This window comes from Empidonax traillii, unplaced genomic scaffold (genome assembly GCF_003031625.1).
Source record: "Empidonax traillii isolate 1590-97213 ecotype Southwest subspecies unplaced genomic scaffold, ASM303162v1 scaffold735:size313519, whole genome shotgun sequence".
Lineage (NCBI taxonomy): Eukaryota > Metazoa > Chordata > Aves > Passeriformes > Tyrannidae > Empidonax > Empidonax traillii.
The window spans coordinates 45,423-66,200 of NW_020955928.1; the positions used below are offsets into that span (position 1 = coordinate 45,423).

The 20,778-nt window shown below is 41.3% G+C and overlaps 1 protein-coding gene across 1 annotated transcript in view; it reads left to right on the forward strand.

The window, feature by feature from the left end:
• Positions 1–1,458: 1,458 nt before the first annotated feature.
• Positions 1,459–20,778, forward strand: part of LOC114066114 (Kv channel-interacting protein 1) — a 242,411-nt gene continuing 223,091 nt past the window's right edge. The window contains exon 1 of the mRNA XM_027900532.1: positions 1,459–1,561. The gene's annotated coding sequence lies outside the window, so the exon portion shown is untranslated. The remainder of the gene's footprint in view (positions 1,562–20,778) is intronic.

Below are 20,778 nucleotides of genomic sequence, written 5' to 3' on the forward strand. Positions count from 1 at the left end.
TGTTTTAACACTAATACGAGAAGTGAGATACAATTTCTCAGCCATATTTTTCAGATTTGCATAGTACATCTTGGATTGTTGTTCCTTACTTTCTCTTCCACATTGTCATCTCTGTGATATCCTCACCTGTCTTTCCCTATCTTTTCTTCACACCTGGACAATGGGACCATTTCTAGTCTACCAGGATGTACATGTCTGGGAGACATCTGAGAAGAAAAACAATTTTCTTGTCCCTGTGTGGTCCCTATTCCTATCAGAGAGTCCCTGTTATGGTTTACTGTGGGAAGCAGCTCATGCTCACCATCTTAGTGATGTGATGAGGAGGATCAGAGGTGTCAGAAGTGATGAGTATCAATACATATCCAAAAACTAGGAAGCAATATGTTTCCCTTAGCAAGTACAGTGAGACCTCGGATCCTGTGCCAAATCAGTAGTTCTTGGTGGCAATGTGAACTGACCCTAAAATAGTCAATTTTTTTCATTTAGTGCCTTAAAACACAAAGTGTTAGTTTGAAGTTTTTGATTAAATCTCAATCCAGAGCTTAGTTGAAACTGCAAAACTCAAGCAGTAAGTTTAAATTGAAAATTTCCTGTTTAAATTTAGAAAATTTAAATTAGAAAATGTGGTGGTCTCCTAGGATCTACTGAAAATTGAGAGTTCATGTTCATTCTGCTCCACCCTCTGCTCCTTCTCTCTTAGCAGGTGCTTGCTGTTGTAGGGGAACCCCCATGGAGCTTCCAACTGCGTTCCATCCAGGGAGGAGCAGCTGCATTTTAATCTGTAATGTCTGTACCATTAGAAATTGTATTAGGATGTGAATATAACTTCTCGGTTTCATTTAATTTTACCCTCCATCCATCTTTCCACACATCCCAAATATTTTTTCGAGTTATTTCACATTTAATTTCAAAAAAAAGAAAACAAATATCAAAATGGCTTGTGTTGACACAGGAGTTGCAAAGATGCTCAAACCTTTGCATGAACATTTTGTTGTGTTCTGAGACTATTTCCCTGACTTTGTAAGGTCACTTTGGCTATGGGGAGGATTACATAAATCTGAACTTCCATTACTACAACCCTTTGTTCACAGCTCCACCAGAACTTTGGAATAGTTTCTCAGAAGTAACTCGTATGAAAGCCACAGTAATTGAGGTCAGAGGAGCCACATGTTTGATGAACAGCATGCTAGGAGCTGTGCTAAGTGGTCAGCATCCATCTGGAGATGAGGTTTTATCGCTGAATAATGAATTGTACACTTTTCCTCTGATGGTCACTGTTTAGGAGAAGGGGCTCCTGCCTTCTGGATGGACTTCAGCAGTTTTTTCTTCTAAAAAAGGTTTTGAAAAGCCGCTTTTATGTTTCACGAGGCCTTCTTTCCCCACTCTTTGGCAGCTGAGCAGCTTGGGGGCAGGGATAGGTTTTGATTAAAAACTCTGTGAACACACAGTGCAGATGAAGTTCTGGCTTCCTGGGAGCCGGTGCAGCTGAGAGAAGATAAACCACCCGACTCTTTGTCATCATCTTGTTCTTCTGCAAGGGAAGCAGGTTGATGGTTTGTAGGTAAGACAAGATTCACGTGTTGCTTTGCATGCAGCCAGGCCAGTCTGGGGCTCAAAGAGGCACTCGTGTGTGGGGTTACCTGCCCGTGTGCCCCGAACACAACCCACTGGAAGATTTTATGCAGCTAAAGCTGCTTTCTTTTCCTTTCAGCTTGTTTGTCTCAAATCTAAGTCTCATGCTCAGCATGTATCTGTCTTGCCTTTCTTCATGCAATGTGACTTGCTCTCTCAAACAAAATCCATTGCTCATTCATGCTTGGCTGTGGTTGGGGGTTAGGGGGTTGTGTGTGTGTTGATGCCAGACACAATTTGTAAGTTTTTTTCCTGCTTCAGTGTTGCTGTGGGAATGGCAAGGGGAGAAATGAGAGAAAATATGTTGTACTGCAGCAGACTGCAGTCCTGGAAATTTGTCATGTGGCAGGAATTGTGGGGTTATTTAACCAGTCTGATAAAATAGGCATAGATGGATGTTGTACAGCTTTGTGTACAAGAATACTTTCTATCCTGCTAGCCAGCTGCTCACTGCCTGTTTTCCTTTCAGCCTTCTTTCTGGATTTTCTAAAGTTTTCTCAGTAACAAGATGCCAAGCTTTCAGATTATGCAGTGTTCATGTTCCAGCTTTAATTTCTGCTGAGTGTTTTTATACTTGGGAAATGTATGATGTGCCTCTTTAGCCAGTAAGGGAGTCACGATCTCAGAAAATTCTGATCTTGGAAGTTACTTTCTGAATGAAAGAAAGAGCTGGGCAACTGTTGAGATGAAATTGAGGAAAGGAACAAGGCAGCTGAGTGTATGCAGTAAGAATTGAGGTAAATTATGCCATGAGAGGACATGTCATGAAGCTTTTTGTAACAGTCATAGAATGAGTAAATAATGTGAGCTTCAGGAGAGATATGTGCACCTTCTTAGAGTGACAGATCAAACTGTGCTACACATATCCAAAAGGTGATTTTTACATCTGTTATTTATTCCTGTAGTAACAGTGACAGGTGAAAAGGAAAAGCAAATCCCTTCTTTCTTTCCCAATTCACCTTTTTTTTTTTTTTTTTTTTTTACAAGCACTTGCAGTTCTAGCTACTAAGGTTTTTTCAGGGACTGTGAATAATCAGCTCTGGTATCTGAGGGTGTCATCTTTGCCCTTTCATTTCTGAGACAAATCAAACCTACTTTATGTGGGAGAGGAAGATTAAAGCTGTCATAATTTGTGTTGATAGTTGTGGCTGAGGCACAAGGTAACAGGGACTCTGCAGCCATACCTGTCAGGGAGGGCTGTACACTACAGGTTCACCAAGATCTGATTCAGCAAGGTGATGGGAGGGTACTTTGTGAAGCTACAGATGCAGTCTGGTGTGAAACTACCTGCCATCTTCACTTGTCAAAAATTGCTAGAAGCTGGAATGAGTAGAAAGCGATTTGGTAAAGGTTGTGTATTTGATTATTTCATAGCAAAGTTAAGCAGCCTTCCAGCTCTTCAGTATTAATGATTCACTGCATCTACATGGCCATGGCACTGCCTTTAAATTTTTTGATTAAAGGAATATTTCCTCTTTTATTAAAAATTCAGGTAATCTTTGGATGGTTCTATCAGTGTCCTCTGAGGTAGTTAACATACTTCTTTCTGTGTGGGAAAATCTCAAATGAGGGATAAATTTATCCATCGGTTCTCTGGACAAACACCACCAGCCAAGTCATCTGGTGACAGCAGCACTGCTGTTTTCTGGGGCACCTGTGTGGACTGAGGATCACCTGAAACTCAAAGTCCCAATCCCCAGGCAGCTGAGCTCAGTGCTGCTTTAAAAGACAGTCCATGAAGCTTGTCACAGAGTACATAATAAACCATACTGCCTTTCCTGTCAGCAAGACAGGCTAGAATAGTTGTGTTTGAAATATGGATTCTGCTGCCTCTGGTGTGGTACCTCTTTGAATTTTCAGAAGCTACCAGTGTGGCATGCCCAGAGGATCTTAACAGTTTTCACTGTATACAGAAAGATATTTTGATCTCTAGGACTTGTTTGGGGGCAGAAAAATGAGTTATAGCCCATGAACCCTCTTAACTTACCTAACAGAACTGCATTTTATACCTTTCACTCTTAAGTGAAATTCCTCTGAAAGGAGCAGTTTAAATGAGCTGAGTGTCTTTTGGAAACCAGCTCATTTCCTGATGTAAGAGTATCAAACACACCTAGGAAGACTCTGCAGGTTCTGTTGTCCTCTTATTAACCCAGGCTTCATACTGATGTAACTATTGATCTCCAGCACTGCCTGACTGGGCTGGAGGTGTGGGGGGAGCAACAAAGAAAGAAACAGAAGCCAACAAAGAGGGGAAAAAAATCAGCCTGGCAGTCAAATTGACATGGGGATTGTAACGAACCCGTGAATGTGCAGTGTGTGAAGTGAATGGCACATCAGGCTGTCTGATTGATTCACTGAACAGTCTCTGCTCACATCTGCTTGTGCTAATTTTTCTTTTCGTTAACCACTATAGGGTACCAGGCTGGAGGGGAGGTTCTATCCCTTGGATGGTCTTTGAGCAGAAATAATTAAGACCTCTGTTTCTGATCTCTGAAGGCCTTCAAGATCAAGAATGCCACTCTCTCATCTTCTCATGCAGCTTAAAACCAGGAAAACTCAAAACTTTGGAGGCTTTATATGAGCACTGTCATGTCTAGGAAGATGTTTTCACTGTCAAAAATGGGTAGAGAAGACCATAGTATTTTGGTCAAGAAGGGAAAAGCTTATCAATGTGTACACACACTGGAAGCAGATAACACCAGGAGCTGCCTGTATCTGGCAGTCCTACCACAGCAAAGAGCTGATGAGGTGAGATATGACTGTTTCCATGGGTGGAGGCAAGCAGTAAAACCATGCTCCCTGCCAGCACCACGCAATGAAAATCCCTGCTGGCAGCAAACCCGGAGATCAGGATGGCACTGAGCTGCTTAGAGACAGGAAGGAATTTGCAAAGTCTAATTTCAGCCTGCTGGGGCTCATCTTTCCAGGGGCCTCTGTAAAGAGAGTGGGGGAGAAGCAGCCTCTCTAGAGAGGGACTGAGAGCAAGACCCCACTTAGCTGATGTGAATCACCCTCCAGAACGAGGGTCTGACTGTCAACCTCCTTGTTAGGCTAAAGATAACCTGTGTGAGTACCCTTCTGTCTCTGAGGAAGAATCCACCATGCCTGTATCTGCATCTGTTCCATATGTAAAATGGGGCCACTGAAACACATCTAACTTGCTGTTACATTATCTTCAGAGCAGATAGTCTACAGAGGGATAACTACCTGCCTCTCATGTCTGCTTCGGTAGACTGACCTTCAGCCCAAGTGTTAGAGATGTGTGCCCTGGTGTGCAGATCCTCCTCAGGCTGCACAAAATGGGATTTTTTTTCTCTTCTAGGAAAAGAAGATATTTTATGCAATATACCGGGATCAGTCACTTTTCATTTTTTAACTATGTCAGGTGCTCTGAAGTAGAAAAGCAGAATTACTGGTGTTTGTGCAATGCTGTTCCCCTCCCCTGTGAGCCTGTGTTGAGACACAGCCTTGCAGTTACATGAGTGAACAGTATTTTTCCCACAGGGTACCGTTCCATGAATTGTTCAGTATTTCTCTTTGAACTCATGTCTAATGCATTTGTTCCCTGAGCTGGTTTCTGCACATCGTCTGCTCTCAGCCATGTGCCTCCTCTGCCTCCCTGCATGTGCACACACTAAGGAGAATTCAGTCAGAGAAGTAATAGATGATGTCATAAATCTGTATGTTCTATCATCAATAACGCTGCTTACATATTTGTGAGCAGAAAAAGAGTTCAGCTAACAGTAATGTGTTTTTGCAGTAACTTCATATAATTTAAATTCCACACCATAGTTAAATACTAAATATTAATTAATATTGAGTGTGTAATTTGAATTTTGGACATGTTGACTCAGTCAGCAGCATCTCTGCCCTTTTATTGCTCGCCCATGGGAGATACAAATTCTGTTTGTCCCGTGCAGAGTCAACCCTGTCACTTGCCTTAGCTTAGGGCAAACCCCTTTCTCTGGTTCCTAGTGAAGAGGAGGTGCAGCCAGCCACCAGACATCACTCTCTGCTAGCTCACCCCACTGGCTGTAATGTCAGTAAATTCCTAGAACTGTTTTGATTCCCAAATTCCAACCAAGAATACAACTTGGCCATTTTACATTCTAATGTCACTGGCAGGATTAGAAGCCTGGAGGAGTATGACAGATTTTGTATAGAAAAATTAATGTTTATGGATTGTTTTTTTGTTGTTGTCATATTGGAGTTTTTTAAACTTGCACTCCCTTCACTCCCAATAGCCAGAAAAAAGGGAAGTTAAATTAATGGTCACTTAAAGCCCCCATATATGATGCCTTTTTCTTCATCACTTGTATTTATGGTCTCTAAGTGGGAGCCCCAGTGCTTGGGGTGACTGTTCGCCTTCCCTCGTGGGGAAAAGGGGCAGAAAACAGAGTCTTCAGAAACTCCTTCACCAGGAATCACTTGCACTAGCTGGAAATAAAAATCAGGGGGAAGAAATGGAGATGAGGTATCAGATTTTTGAGAGCACAGTAGAGAGTTGCTCTCTTGGAGGAGGTCCCAAAGTCAGCTGAGTGAATCACAGTGTGTGTCTCTGCTTCATACAGACTCCAGCACCTCCTGCTCTCTGTGGATGCCCTAGATGGGTAGAATGCATACTTGGAGCCAACCAACTGCAGCAGATATCGAGTCTGTCCAAATTATGTTCAGAGCATCCTAACTGTGGAAAGAGTGGAGGGAAGAATATGTTTTTTGCAAGCTGGGCTTGGTGTCCTGCAGAGCTGCTGATGTCTTTTGTAGGACGTCAAATGGGAGAGTGCAGAGCGGTGCATTAACTGGAACCGGGTGGCTTTGTGTGCATGGACTTGTGGTGATTTTTGGGGTCTGCTTGGCTGAGGGTTGGAGACTGGTGATGACATGACAATGAGTTCCTCCATAAAGACTGTGCCAGAGCCTCAGGCAGGGAACAGGGGGATATTCAGTAGCAACAGAGACTATTAAATCTGTGACTGTGCCTTTTTAAAAAAGTTATTAAAATTTTTTTCCTCATAAAATCTGTTTTCTCTTTTCAAACGCAAGAGGTAAAAAGAAAAAAAAAAAGCTCCAGAATTATTTTCATTTCAGAAACTTGAGTGAAAAATATAATTTTCTGTAGAATAGTGACCAACTGGTTGAAAATAATTGCTGCTTTTTTTACATTACCTATGTTTTTAAATTCAGGCTTTTTTGATCAAAACATTTCACAGAACGATGTGAATTTCACTTATGAAAAAAGGAAAAAATTAAAAGCGGTTTATTTTTTTCCTTTAAAATTAATTAAGGCTGTTACCTTACATTACCCAAACTAAAATTAACGTCATCTTAGCAACTTTTCAGCAGATGGGAAAATACCACTGGTCATCAGGAAAAAAGAGAGGTTTTTCTCTGGATATTAAATGTCCTCTTTGGATGTCAAAGTAATAAGAATGATCTGAATCTTGTAGCATAGTTAATCAAGAAACTCACTTTCATGAATAACCTTTAAAAAAAAGTTACTTATAGTCTTACACAGTTGGACTATGAAGATGTAGTGAAAGGTTTATTCTGCCTCCAGGAGAAAAGCATCTCTAGGCTGGGACAAAACAGAGAAATAGCTCAAAAGAACGTATTGCTTGCTGAGGTTGTTGTAAAGAAAAAAGCAGGATGGGGCTCCTGTGTCCTCCCTCTTCAGGCTAGTACAGCATTTTTTTACGTCATGATACTTAACATCCATCTGCCACGATGTCAGTCTGAAATAGGAAGCATTCCTTCTCCCGGTGGTGCTTTTTTATTGCCTATAAAATTTATTAACTAAAAAAAATTCAAATTCCTCTGTTACAGTTGGGAAAATCTAAGTACGGTGTCCAAAGGTGACTCCTTTCCCTCTGTTTTACTTTTGTGGTGCTGAGCAACTGTTTTTCAGACTCGAGGTGTCTTTCAGAGCTGGTATCTGTGTTTTGGAGATGCCTTTGGGAGGGATATGATCACACTGCTTCTGAAAACCCCTCTGGTTGGGAGCACGTTGTGGGTTGAGAAAGATCAATGCAGTTTGTGTGGCAGGGTGCCATGTGCTGTCGGGGTACCTGCTGTAAGGGGAGGATGGTGGAAGGTTTTTGGGTTAGTTTTTCCCTTCCCAGTTAAATGTGGTACATTTTGGAAACAAAAAAATGCAGGGAAAGCAGCCGAACCGCAACAGGTTTGAGTCTTGTCCTGTCAACTGGAATTTGCTCAGAAAGGGGGATAAAGTCAGGCCTGTTGCCTCTTCCTTCAGCAGTAGGGTGTTCTAGGCTGGAGCTCTTCAGCTTCTCTCTTCTCTGCCTGTCTCCTCTCACTTGCTTTCCTTGCCCTCATCAGAACCTGCTGGCTCTGAACTGCAGCAGGAGGCAGGAACATGAGCAGTGTGTGTGCTCACCCACCCTGGGACAGGATGCTGCAGAGGGGAATTCCATCAGCACACTGCAGCTCCTGGCATGGCAGGGCTCTAAAGCAGAGTGGAGGGAGCATATCTGCCCTGGGGGAGCAGCCACAGCAATATCACAAGCTAGAGAAAATGTTTATAAAAAAATCTCTTAGCTCTTTTTTTTAGCAGCTGTGAAGGGTAATGTCTATGGAATATAAGCTGACCCAATTGTGTAATTAATCTGAATTCATTAGCAACGTAAGATAGGAAGGAGAGGAGAGCTAGTAATGATCGAACCAATGATTCTGTGCTTCTGGCAAGGGCTATGGCACTCAAGTGACTTAAATACCAGCTTAGAAGCAAAGTTATGTATATCTCATGGGTGTGTCTTTCCATGGAAATTTTTTATTTTTGGGGAGAATTAAAGTCTTTGTAAGAAATGGAAAAAGTAATCTGAAAACTATGATTTGAGACATCTTTGTGCACATCTGAAGTGTTCAAACCTCAATTCAGAGACTGGTGAGAGTCTTTGGACTAAATAACCTCCAGGTGAAGCCACTAAATCTAAACCAGTAGCTCACCAGCAGAGGACCCTGGAAGAGGTAGCTGGCAGCTACCACCTCCTTACCAGGAGCAGGGACCCTGCTGTGGTTCTCTGTGCTGTAGAAATTCCAGCTGAGTTCCTGCAGGCATTTCAAACACTTCTAAATTGCCTACCAGCAGGAATCTGCTGGCAGAATTCTAAGCAAAGAACAGAATCAGAGCTTGTAGTTGAGGTGCAGAGATGAAAACAAAGTACCAGATGCTAATCAAAGTGAGGAACAGAACATATCAAGGTTCCATAATTCTGTAAGGAATGTTTCCCTGCCTAGAATGAATGAATTTTGAGGGACACTTTGCTGTGTTAAGAAAGAAAAACAAGATTAAAACCTAGCTAGGGAAAGAAGTCCATACATTGATATCATCAGCAGATGTGAGTACACACACAGAAGAGAGAGAGGAAGAACCCAGCAGGTGAGGTTTGGGGGAGAGGTTTAGATGGGAGAAATCAAAATGTAAGTGACTGGAGAAAGAAACAGAAATACAAGGAGACTGCAGAAAAGAAAAAAAAAAAAGAACTGGTGGAAAAAATCAACTTTAAAGAAAGAACAGAAGGTACTTCAGTGAGATCCTGCAAGTCTCTCACAGGTGGGTGACAAATGGTAAGACTGTGACTGTAAGAGGACCATGTTTGCTTGGGTATTTGTTTTAGTCTGTAATCTGAGGGAGGTAATTCTTTTGGATGATGTGACTTTGGGAGTCTGTCTTGGCATGGAAAGACAGACATTGAAAATTAAACAGAGAAGGAGGTTCCATGTCGGTTCTTTGGTCTCCTGATGTTCAAGCCTGCATAGTTCAAGCCCAAAGAGAGTGGTGACATGGTACCACGCCAGCTCTAGCAAGGGCTGCTTTGTAGAAAAGTAACACATCTCCTGTAACTTTGGCTAAAAGATTCTGTGTGGCCTGGGAGGAGAAAGGAGTGAGATGCTTAGAGCCTAACAACAGAGGTTAATGTCCACAGAGCAGCAAGAGATCTTGAATTTATCATATTGGGAAAGATTGGTATAATTAAGTGGGTTTAGAAAAAGACCTGTGAAACACTTGTGTTCTATATCTAGTTAATACATCATGAAGAACTTCAGTGGAATTTCTCTGCTGGAGATGGTTTCAGACAAAAATGCCTGCTGGCCCAGAGGGCATTTTTCATTCTTGATTTAAGATATCGTAAAGTTTTCAACAGGACTTTGAAATTATTCTTTTGGGAAACAAATTGTCTCTGCTTCTGCATTTCTCTAGGTGGCAGTGGTCTCTGAGCTTTTCCATGATACTGCTGCCAGAATCTGAACTTCTGGCAGTAGAGATGGGGGCTTCTTGTTGAGGGGCTTTCTATGTGAAATTTAATTCCTTCCATCAGTGAGAGCATCTTGGCTTACTTATTTTCAGGGTAGCCATGAAACCCCATTTGTTCTTCTGATGCAATGCTCATGAAGCAAGAGAACATGCAGGGGACTGCAGCCCATTCCTAGCCACTGGGTTAGGAGGAGGGTGGCTCCTTTGAGCAGCTGTCTGCTGAAAATGTGCCTGCAAACAATGAGAGGGCTTACAGTTAATATTGTTGTTAGAATCCTTATAAATCAGGCAGAAAAAGATTTGACTAAGCACATGTCAGTAGTAAACAGTAGAAGCCTGCACTGTACCAAAGTCTGGTCATAACTGATTAATGTAAGCAACTGGCTGTAAGTCTTCCCTGAATTCTGATGGTTTTGTTGCCTAAAACAGAAAAAACTTTCTGGACAATATTAGTACAGATAAGGTAGAAAACAGTTCTTTTAATAAAGCACTTTATGGTGCACAAACACATGAAGTGCATGAGTGTCCAGGGGTTCTACAGTTTTATAGTACTAATCCATCCAATCCAAGAACTATCCACCCACAGGACCTCTCCAGGTCTTCCCCCCTGACACCCTTCCCTGGAATTGGGTTTGAGGTCTCCAGACCCCTTGTTCATCTTCCTCCTCCTCACAGCATGCTTGGCTGTTGGAGCTCCTCCAAGGTTCCTGGGTCTTCAAGGTTGCTTTGGCTACAATCTTATCATTCCGGTCCAGGTGCTCACTGGAGTTCAAATACTCTATTTCTTTGTTACAGCCATGAAAAAGCCACTGTAATTCTGGGAGCTGTGACTGAAAATACACTTTTCTGAACAAGGCATTAACTAATATCGCAAGGCACTACTCGTGCTGTGAGGTCCCATAAAAACCAGAGGTGGGGGGGATGTGAAACCTGTATTTTATAATGGTTGGATGATACAATCTGACATGATTTTGATGTTCCTCTGCTTCCTTTGTGTACTGCACAGGAAGCTCAGTATTTTTTTTCCTTTTTTTTTTTTTTTTTTTTTTTTTTTTTTTTTTTTTTTTTTTTTTTTTTTTTTTTTTTTTTTTTTTTTTTTTTTTTTTTTTTTTTTTTTTTTTTTTTTTTTTTTTTTTTTTTTTTTTTTTTTTTACTGAAGCTTGAGTGGTGCAATGACTTGTTGTATTTTCCTTTCTTTTTAAGAATGGCAAAAAACCATAACAAATGTTTTATTTCTATCTTTATTGAACTAAAGGAACTAGAGATGTCCATAATGCCCTTGTAACACATAAGTCACTGGCTGGTTGCAAACCCCTGTCTGGAGCAGCATCAGCTGTGGAACTTGGTTTTGGGCACAAACACCTGCTGAGAAATTCTGTGAAAATATATGGGTAAATGTTAGAAGTTAGACATATCCCCTTTCTTGTGCTTTATGGTGTAGTTCTGAGCAGCTGGTGAAATCTCCACGTGGTTATAGTCATAGTAAGTAACTTGTGAAAATAGACATTGTCAAATCCAGGGCCAGTTCTATGTGCTGGGAGCAGCTGACTTGTTTTTCTGGTGGCAGTGAAGGTGTTATTTGCAGTTTCCTTCCCTTGCTGCTGGTAAATAAACTTGTAATCAATCAATAAATCACAATGTTCCGGGAGGATTTTAATTACATTTGCTCTTTCTAGGCTATTTTGATATCAAGTGAACTTTTAAAAAGCCACAATCATCTTCCACAGAACGAAAAATGAATTGAAATTCTACCACACAATTTTGAGGTGATATTTTGATAATTTTGCAGTGAGTTACCCTATCAAATACAAATGCTGAAGCCTTTGGCATTGTGGTTCTGGTTCTAACAGGTTTTGATTTCTATTGAAAGTTGTTTTGAGATCAATATATCTGGCTCAGTAATATCCTATGCCGTGCCACTGTTTCTGTATTTGCACAGCACTTCTGCACCTTGTACCAGCATGGACTAAATTTAAGAAATAAAAGTAACTACACCAGGATGTTTATTAATACAACATTAGTGACATATTGAAGTATTTTGAGTGAAATCTTTCTTAATGGCAGCTAAATCCACATCTTGTTTGTTTGTGAATATGACTGACTTTGAGCAGTGTCTCAGCTTTAAATATACAAACGGGTATGTTTTACTGAAGAATTCTGCTCTCCTGAGAAGACTGAGATGCAGTAATGTCAGTGAGGAGAAACATAGCACATTTCAGGGTCCTTGCCTAAGAATGATTTTTGTTACTATCTCACCCACAAAGGATGCCCTACACTCGAACCAGTTTTACTGTCCAAAGTGTCTAATGTAAATACATGATAAAATTTGGATTGCCTATTTTTTTTTTTTTTTGGCTACCAGAATTTTCAATATTGACGAATCCCCAGATTTCTTTGCTCTGAGATGTGACTAGTTTGTTAGTCATACCTTGCTGGCTTTGTATTTTGCTTCCACCTGGTTCTGCAAGCCCTGGAGACGGTTCATTAACAATGCAGTTATTCAGGAATACTGAAACTTGCTGTAAGTCTGATGGGTTCTTTGTAAAGGGATAATTCAGTGGTGTTTGGATGGATGGATATGTAGCTCTCCTTGTTTTGGAGGTTGATAACTGTGTGGGTGGGAATGGGGGCTTTTAGACAAAGTTTATTAAAGAAACCGTGTTGTTGAGTCACAAGGTGCAGAAAGACCCCATTGCTTTCCAAACTCCTTTTCAGAGAGGAGCCTGGGTGCAGCTGGATCCCATCTTAGCCTCAGATTTTGTCAGTGGTTTAAATTTAAGAAATCATAAAGGTGTGATTGAATCACTTTGCTCTGCAGGTTTTAATGATGGCAAACTGAGATTATTTATATAAAGTCAATAATTTATTATTACAAATGATCAGACAAAAGATCTTAATCAGAATTACTTACTACACAATATAAAAGCTAAAAACTACTAGTAATGTGGTAACAGTGCACTATATTAAAGCAATCATTGAAGCAATTATATTAAAGCTAGCAAAAACCATTTGCAAATAGGGCATTGTGTTGGTCACATTCCAGAGGGGGCTGTCCTGTCACAGTAACACACCAGAGCTGCACTGCATCAGTGTTAGACTTAGTTAAACCTCTCCTCCTGCTAGTCTGGAATATTTATTACTGATTTATATGAGTGAATATCTTCAGATTTGCTTTTTAGAAGTTTTCAGCTGGTTTTTGGGACTAAGCCTCGTGATGAACGTTGGGTTCATGAGTTGAAAATGCAGGTCTAGGCTGCTCGATGCCTAATCGTGTCTGGGAAGATGTCAGTAGGACCCAACAAGCCCAGGAAGGTTGGCTGGTGTGATGGGTGCTACATCCCTCTTACCTGCACTTCTGGTACAGGTGGGTCCCTGAGAAGCTGTCCTGAACCACTGGGCTTTTTTATATTTGTTAATATTTAATAAGCTAAAAGGATTGTTACCTGGCAAAAAGCTGATGCCACAAAAACAAAAGGATAGAAGAGACAACCTGTCAAAGCTAGCAGAGTAATTACACGGGTTTTGAGGTGTGAGATGAAGTGTTTTTTTTTACTTTATGACAGATTATCAGAGAGATAAATGCGAGCTTGGTTCCTGTAAAGGTGGCAGCCTTTGTTGTTGTCATTTGTGCAGTGAAGAAAGTGAGGTTGTGTCTGTGATTTTCTTGTTCAGACTTTCAGCTTGGGCTGGATAAACAATGAGTAGCAACCAAACATAAACCTCCTGTACTGAAAGGCAAGGTGGCACCTTAAAAAACATGTAAGCAAAGTCAACAACCCTTGTGCAGCAGCAATCTCGCCCTGTTGGGTGTGTTGATCCCAGCATTCCTGGACCTGGAAAAGTCTTGAACTCAATACAAGGAAGTCCAGATACTTGGGGATTAAATCAGCAGGAAGTTCTAATGCTATAAAAAAGACACCTTATGCTGGTCTGTTGTGTTGGTTTGTTCAATAGCTCATCAGTGATAGAATAAATGCAGGCTACAGCACTTAACTAGACTGTGGGAAAATTGTATAAATGGCAAAAAAAAAAAAAAAAGAAAAAGAAAATGAAGTGTTAATTGCAGGGAACAATTGTGGAACATCTGAAGTTGTGTATTATCTACCTCAAAATAATGCTGAAGCCACGAAAGAACATCTAGTTCAGGTCTTTCCACTTCCTAAGGGAATCAATTAGGAAATGTTACAACCAAAATACTCTTTGAATTCTTTGGAGTTACCATCATTAAACAGAAAGTGAGACTGAATATTTGATTACATATGCAATCAGGGCGAAAATATGGGCTGTTAGAGATTTACTGCTGGTCAAGACTGTATTCACTGGAAGGTGATGTGTCTCTGCCTGGTGATCCTTCAAATTCAGCCTCCCAAAACAGCTTTGGAAAGTTTTGGGTGAGTGGATGTAATTACAAAAATGATTAGAAGGTCAAAGAGCAAGACTGAAGACAATGTAGGAGAAGGTTGAAAAGCAAAGCTGAAGGGAAAAAAAGATTGCAAAAAAGGTTAAAGAACTTGAAATTTTTTTCAGACACAGAGGTCACTGAAAAATTCAGCAGGGCTTCAAGAAGCAATTTATTGATGAAAGCAGCAGACATTTCTCAGAGAGATTTGATGAATTCTCAGCCTCAGTGCTCCCCTGGCATGGTGAAGGTCAGACACCAGCTTTATAGAAACCTGTCATGAGAAGGGGAGGAAATGCTGGATGAAACCCTGTGCACTCCAGATCAACCAAATATAATGAGGCTGTGATGCCTCCTAGTGCTCCAGGAAGACAGCTTTGGTGAAGTGATGCTTTATCAAGTGGTCCAAGGATCAAATAATTTCAAAGCAGCAAGATTTTTAATCCTCCTCTCCTGTTTTTCTTTCACTCTGTGTATGTGCTCACTCTCCCTGCCCTATAATTCAGCATTTCAGGTGCTTTTACCATTGGTGGGCAAGGCTGACTGTGAGACTGAAGGCAAAGCCTGGCTGTGACATACCTGGTAGGCATTTTATTTGTTTTGCTCGTCCTCCCACGTGATGCCCTACAGCTCATCCTGGTGCTCCTTTCTTCAGCTGCCTTAGAACCTGCTGAATTCCAGCAGCATTTGACCTCATCCCCTGGACGAAGCAAGTGTTGGGTATTTGACTGCCAATTAGTGAAGCAGGAAAAATTAAGTATTGGTGCATGTGAAATATGAAGACATTTATCCATGAGTAGAATTTAGCTAAAATTGTTTCAAGTTTGCTGCTTGTAATGGTTTGCTTGCTTATGGAATTTGTTTTCTAGAGCTGCACCCCTTCCTTTCCCAGCCTCTGAGCTGTGTTCAGCATCTTGCAGAGTCAGAACATATAAACTCTTTGTGGAAAAAAAAGCTTTTCTCATCAATAATTAGTCCTCTATCCTTGTTTCCCATGAATCTCTGTAACTTCATTCAGTCAGCCAGTGGAGAGATTTGTTGCTTATCACCAGAGCAGCAAGCTCCTTCTCAGGGTTATCTATGACATGGCATTGCATATGACAGTCCTTAAAGAATATTAATAATGCTGGATTGGCTGTACTGTTGGAACAATCTCAAATGCATATGCTGATCTCTTCTGCTTCTATCTCAACCAGTCATTTTCATGTGTGAATACTTAAGTTATGCTAATCCATGTCTTGTTCATATATTTAGCATCAGTTAACATAAGCAAGGTTGTTGAATGCTGTAATTTAAATGCAAGGCACAGCTGTTTTGCCTGTGACAGGAAGGTATGAAAAATAATTGTAATAAATATTTGTAATCAAGAAACAACAGGGAAATTGCTTTTGAATAGCTCTACAACAGCCAGAACACAAGTCCCGGTGTTTTAGATTTACATTGCATCAGTTCTTTAACCAGCACGGATTTAGGGGCAGAAAGGGTTGTGTATTTATGTACTTAGTCTGGTAGAGCTGAGGAGATCCTGGCACAACGGGGATATTTTCTCTTTTTACTTCTATTTTTCCCATCTCTTCCCATGTTTTTGGCAGTAATTCCTAGTTATTCCAGGACACTGTTTTGTTTGGATTGCCAGACCCATATTAGAAGGCTGGGAAAGGTCACTATACCTGGGTAGGAGGTTTAGTTTAAGATGACTTAGATTTATGTACCTGGTGTGCTTCAATACCTGCACCAGGAACAAATAATCACTTTATTGCATATTTTTTACACCTGTATCTTAGAGCAGTGAAGCCAATGACTATGCTAAGATCAGAAGCAGAGAACCTTCATTCCTATTTTTTTTTTTCCCTGCTGTTGCTCAGTTAGTTTGGAGGGATTTTTATGCTTCTGTGTGAAAGGGCAGGGTGATATTAGATTTTCTCATATAGATGCATTAAAGAGAGAAAATAATACGTATTTTAGGTTCCAGGGGGTGGGTGGTTACGCCCCCCTCAAAGGGTTTTCTGTAAATTGGGGAGGGTGAAGGTACAGGCAGCAGTGGTGGGTGCTCCTCCACCCTGGGACCCTGAGGAGCCCACTGCCCAGCTGTAAACCAACCTGCATCCTTTAGGTTCCTGAGGGCTGCTTTATTCCAGTGCTTTTCCCTCTAGATTAATGAAATCTTGCTGACAAACTTTATAACTCATGGAAGGGGATTGCAGAAGATTTGTTTCATGTAAGTTGGCTATCAATTTTTTCAGTGGTGTTGCTTTGGCAAGAAGTAAATCTAAACCAAAGAATAAGTCTGCTGCAGAAGCCAAATGGAGGGGATCTGAAAAAAAAAAAACAACAAGGGCGGACTGGAATTTACTAATCTGTGCCTGATGAGACATCATTCATGAGCTTCATGCAAAAATTGCTGATCTGTAGTTGTTTAGATAATAAATGTGTGCTCCATGGTAAGCAGGAGTTGTAGGTTTGGGGTTTTTTTGTAGAAGTGTAACTTTTCTTCCACTGAGAGGCAACCTCAGTGACACCCTGCTCCTCTCCAGAGATGCAAAAATTCCCACCCTGTGTGGATTAGCAGTAGGGTTTTACTGAGGAGTGATCTGTGGGAATGTTAATCACTCACCCATTGTCCAGCACATGAGTAAAACATTGGTTCTTTTGCAAGAAATCCAAACAGGTCAGACAGCAGCTGGTCATTCTGTGTTTGCTGCGGCAGATACCTGGTTTGCCCAGAGCAATTCCCCCTCTCTGTGTACCCTGTCTGTGGTTTGAAATGAGTCTCCTGTAACAAATAACAGAATTTAGGTACTACTTGCACCAATCTAGTATGGCTCAGCTTCTTGGACTCTTGGAAGGCACATTCTGGATGTTGATACAGGAGCAGGAAACAGCAAAAACAAGGATACAATTTTCTATTTGTGTGAGAAGCACTCAGTGGGCAAGAGATTAATTTTGCATTGGAAATATTAGTGAAACAGCAACTTCTTCTTTTGTCCAAATGTGTCTGCCTGGGGACTGTGCATGAGGTGTGGGAATGTTACAGCAGCATGGTGTGCTGCTCCTGGCTGCAATTGAGGGGCTGGCCCTGGGCAAACAGCAGGGAAGTCCTGAAGAATACTCTCAAATGAGTAAATTAGAAATAGTGCAGGTGTTCTGACCCCCATATGTGCATTTGAGTTTGCTTTAGCTGGGGTTATTGCAGACACCAGTGTGCTGCCAGCAGTGGAAGTGGTGCCACAATGTGCCTTGGAGCTGTCTCCATCCTACCACTGGTACATCTTGAAATGGAATATTTTTAATTAGTTATTAAGTCCAGAGAATATCTGGATTGGTGTATTGAAAAGAGTTTGAAAATATCTGTCACCAGTGATGTGATCTGGGGGCACTTCAGCATCAAGATGAATGTTATTATATAATTGTAACAGTTATAATTCAGTCCACAGCTAGCACGAGAGAAATAGCATATATCCCTTTTATTGGAAGCATTTTTCATCTGCTGTGACCTTAATGTGAATTCTCTCACATAAATGAAGTTAAGCTGGAGTTACAGATGGAAATACTCACTGCTGAGAGACTCATATTACAGAAATCCGGCAGTTATTCCTCCAAAGAGGTGATTCTCTGCAAAATGCAGAAACTTCCAGATTTGTCAAGATTTTTGAGTGTCTTAACAGTATATTTTTCACATCGTGCCTTTGTAGTTCTGCATGGTTCTGCCACGTAGGAATGCAACTAGCTTAAGAAACAGATTTTTTTTGCAAAGCTTTTTCCACAAAATGACTGCTGGTTTCTTTTGTTCGAAGGAAGGTAAGATTTGGCTCCCATTATTATTTCAGGATTTCATCAGTCCTGAAAACATTTATGGGAAATGACAGTGATTTTAAGAACTTGGGAGCTATTTAAAATTATTTCTTTTTTTTTCCCCTGTAAACCCACTGTAGAATAAACATGATTTTGTCTTGTGGGTCTCACGGTAAGGAGGTTTCAGTTTGTAGATCACACTATTATGCTACTTTCTCAGTCATTCCCAGTCCTACTTAATTTACATTAATTTTATTTGTATGCTGGACTAATGAGCTTTCTGCTGCAATTTAGTCTCTATTTTAATTTGGTAAATGACTTCAGTATACTGACTGCTGGCAGTAATTGTTGCACGTGTCACAGGCCTTGAGGTTTCCACTGGGACGATGGAATTCCCCGTGATTGTTTGCACAGATACAGAAAAACCCCTGCCCTTCCTAAGCTTGTTTTTGTCTGGGATTGCTGTAGCTACAGCAAGGTGTTGGATACAATCTGATTTTGCTTGGGTATTCAGGGCAGGCACCACATGTGAACTTCAAGGCCTGTTTATGTCCACTCTGCAGCAAAGTCTACTTCAAATGTAGTTTAAGACACAATGATGACGAGGTATAATATTCCCAGGGGATATGCTAGACTGATGCTGATGTACTGAGTTGCACCTTTGTGTAAAAACCAAGCTCTGAACTTATTGCACACAGGTTTCCAGGCAGAGCACCAGGAGACACGCGTTTGCAGGGTGGAAAATTCAGAGGAACATAAACTTGGTAGGAAGTTTGGGATATATGGGTGCTTACCTTATTTTAATGAAGCCTGCCAAGCAGGGAAGATGACAGCCTAGAACATGAACACAAAATTATGACTCTTCTTTAAGAAAATTGTGCTTAACTTGAATTGGGAAATGAGAAAACGAATGTTGTACATCATTGCTCCTAAAGCACGATGCTGCTGATGATTAGAAAACTAAAAATTCTGACTTTTCTAGAGCGCCTTCTAGCAGGACCTGACCAGGGGAACGTCCATGCCTGGCCTGCATTCCTAGCACGTTCAGAATTGCTCAGGTGATCAGAAAGGTCGATGGCATCATACCTTATACCAGTAACAGCATGACCAGGCAGGACCAGGACAGTCACTGTCCTCCTGTGCTGGGCACTGGTGAGGCCACCCCTCAAATCCTGGGTTCAGTTTTGGGCCCCCCTCGTCAAAAAAGACATTTAGGGGCTGGAGCATGTCCAGAGAAGGACAGTGGAACTCGGGAAGGGTTCAAAGCACAGATTGGATGAGGAGCAGCTGAGGGAGCTCAGGAGGCTCTCCCTGGAGAAAAGAAGGTTCAGGGTGACCTTCTCTCTCTGTACAACTGCCTGACGGGAGGGTGGTGGAGCTTGGTTTCTTTTCACAGGTAATAGAGACAGGACAATAGGAAATTGCCTGGAGTTGAACAAGGGGAGGTTTAGATTGGATATTAGAGAAAATGTCTTCACTGAAAAGGCTGTTAAGCCCTGGAACAGGCTGCCCAAAGAAGTGGTAGAGTCACTGTCGCTGGAAGTGTTTAAAAGATGTGTGGATGTGGCACCTGGGGACATGGTATAGTAGTGGACTTGGCAGTGCTGGGTAGTGGTTGGACTTGATGATCTCAGAGGGCTTTTCCAACCTAAAAGATTCTATGATTAAATGTACAAACAGAATACCTCCTTATTTAACACTTTTTTTTTTTTTTTTTTTTCCCCCTGATGTGATCTAACTTGACACTAGCTGAACTTACCTAGGGGCGTCTAATGGCTGCTTTTGTTCTCTTTTACAAGGCCCTATAGTGAGAAGTGAAATGGGAAATAAAAATTACTGGTTAACTATCCACATTAGTTACCCAGCAGTTTGTGCAACTGTTCAGTGACCTGAATTGTACATGGTTAGTTTGGCACATTTCTTTGAAGTGCACTAAAGCAAAAGAGAGATCTGAGATCATCCAAATGTCTTCTCTACCCTCTTCTCCTCCCTAGTTTGAACACACTGACTGTAGAATTGCTTGGAGTTAATTAATCACTCATCCATGGAAATACCAAATAATTAAAAATTGCCTTTTCTCTCACAACAACGCCTCTGACCATTATCAAAAGACAGAAATGAAGCTGCTAACCTGGATTGACATTTATTGTTCACACTCTTTATACAGTTTTGACATATTCTCTTTAATGCTTCTTGGAACAGACCACCACTGAACTGCTGTCACTCAGTTTGCTTCGTTTGTGAGTTCCAAGAGTGCCAAGCTGATGCTGGAGGTGGCAGTGAGGGAGTAAGCAGATGCCACTCAGCAGCTGGGAGAGATATCCTTGACCTCATGCGCACAACCAGGTGTGTTCCCCAGGAAATTTCTGTGTGCTTGGTCACAATATACATCACTCTGAGCCTGTGGATTTGGTGTACACTTCCTCTGTCATGTTCAGTGAGGCTGTGATGTGATAGAAGTGCTCATGTACGAAGGTGAAAAGTTGGTTTCCTGAGCTTTGGGTTTGTGCATGTGCCTGGTACTTGGAATTGGCTGTTTGATGTTCCCCATGGTGTTTTTAGCTGCCAAGTCCTTATTTTGTGAATAGTGCCATGGCTGCAGCCAGTGCTGTCACAGGGACTATGAATATATCTGGTGGCCAGGTTATCATATTCCCCTCACACAAGCAAATCATGATCAGGC